Genomic DNA, 2367 nt, shown 5'->3' on the forward strand with positions numbered 1-2367 from the left:
CTGCTCCCCAGGGCGGGTTAGGTTGTCCTCTGGCCTTTCCCGCTGGCGTGAGAGATCGGGGCAGTCTACGCGACAGCAGATACCCGGCGTGAGTATTAGGAGATGACATTTTAATAAATACTGCTGTCAGTCACCACCTCGCAGCCTGGCTGCTGTGCGCTCCCACGACTGCCATTCAGCAAGGAGAACAAAGCCTTGCCGAGGCTGTGTGGTCCGGCTCCCTGTTACAGCCCCTCTGCGCTTTCAAAGTTCACGTGAAACATGACTGCGTGGTTTTGAATGCGCCCTCACACCCACACCGATGAAACGAAAGTTTAAACTTCTGGACAACGTCCAAACCGATCAGTCCTTAAAGCAAACAGTTTTGTCCCCTACACCCCCGCCCTAGCACCGGAAAGGTTTGAATTCCTGTAATACAGAGCTTTTATGATTACAATGACACGCTGCACAAATTCTGATCGGAGGTATTACTGGTCACAAACCACTTCTGACCGAAGTAAACGAAAGCACGGTTATAGCTTTTTACTGTATTTTCCATAGGTACAAGCTGTAAACCACATCCCTGCTAGCTTTTACAAACATAAATACTTCATGCCCCTGTTGTCAAAATAAATAATAAAATCTCTACCCAAACCAAGGAAAATGTGAGAGACGTGCATGATCTACACCCAGCAAATACAATGCAATGAAAACTGAACTGCTGCTGGCTTAGAGATAATCATATTCTCTCACATTCGGTGACACTCCGTATTATCTGTGGGTGATCATCACATTGCTTGAAATACTTCAAGGGAAGTTCAGTTCATTGACAGGTTGATATGAGCAGAGCAAATCAAAGGTGTACATACAATGCAGCATTTAAATACCTTTTTCACCCCCTTTGTATTAAATGAAGAACTTGAGGGTAAGTCACAGAGAAAAACGTCCTGAATGAACTCTTTCGCCTGTTTCCTATGGCATTGGCAAGTTGTAGCTCCTTTAATTGTGAGTGGAAATGGAAATTAATAAATACACAATGTATGGTAAACCATTGTCTTTAGCAATCTCCTGGGTATCCCAACCCAGTGATTAACTTCCATTTTTCAATTTTGTGAAGACACGGCAATGCTGGAGAGGAATCTGGGAGGGAAGATTCCTTGCTTGGCTTCTTGTCTACAACCTGAAGGAAAGGATGGAAGTTGCACAAGTCATACTTAGGTTAGCTATGGGAGCTGAAGAACAGAGGGATGGGATGGCAGCACAGAGCACTCTGCAGATTTCTTCTCAAGATTTGTTGCAATCAGACTTGAACAATGCAGGTTTTAATTACTGGAACTAACTCTAAAATAAGCTATACCATTTGTAAGTGCACAAATATCCATGATCCACTTACAGGTGCCTTTCTACCTGAACTGAGGCCAACTTCAGAAATAATTTGTTTGCCAGGTGTCATGCAGCTGCATTTGAGATAACAAAAACCTGGAATTTTTATAGTCTAGAAGTGAGAGTCAGCATATGTTTAAGTCTACAAAATATAAATAAATAGAAATGTAACTATATATTTATTTAAATTGGGGCATGCAGATCATTTGTGTTTGGATGGTGCTATTTTGTATGTACGTTTAGTACTAAACCGCAGTCTGAAGGGCAGATGTAAAGTGAACCTATACACATCATTCAGAAATACTGAGTAGATCCAACTTGTTTGAGTATCTCTGTTAAAACCTAGGAATAAGGTATTAATACAATCCCACACTGTTTCACGGAGGGCTGTCAGAACTGCACGGCACATGTGGTACCATCTGTACTACAAAGAAAGTATCAAGGCACTGAAAGAAGTGTTATGTCGCTTAGTAGTAGTGTGGTAGGGATAGGCACAACATAGTGAATGCTAAATTTATAGTGCTGCTTTCTAGACTCGATGCAATTGTTTCAGCAAGGTTGGGCTTGATCCAAACTAGGAAAGAGGGAAGCGAGTAATATTTTTAAGTAATTTCTGTATTAGTGAGAAAAATGAGGCTTACCCAATTTAATCTGTTGGATGGAATAAATTAAAGGATTTCTTTAGTTGCTTTTTTTTTTTCTTTTTTTCCAACCTACAGTAGCACTCTGAGATCTTTGGTATCTTAGTCACAGCAGCTAGATGATTTCAGTCCAGGTTTTAGTGAACACAACACAAAATTCAACACAACTGTAACTGGAATTATAATTCATTGACATTTTTGGTGCAGATTTTAAAAGGGAGGCCACAGTTTAACGCAAGTGGCTTTGGAGAATGGACTATTCTCTCACTCAATCACCTGCCACCCTTAGGGGCACTCTTTACAAGTCAAGGTCACTGTTGCAGCCCTCAGTGTCACTCCTTTGAGCAAATAAAAGACAGTCTGT

The sequence above is a fragment of the Aptenodytes forsteri genome, unplaced genomic scaffold, assembly GCF_000699145.1.
Source record: "Aptenodytes forsteri isolate BGI_AS27 unplaced genomic scaffold, ASM69914v1 Scaffold30, whole genome shotgun sequence".
Taxonomy (NCBI): Eukaryota; Metazoa; Chordata; class Aves; order Sphenisciformes; family Spheniscidae; genus Aptenodytes; species Aptenodytes forsteri.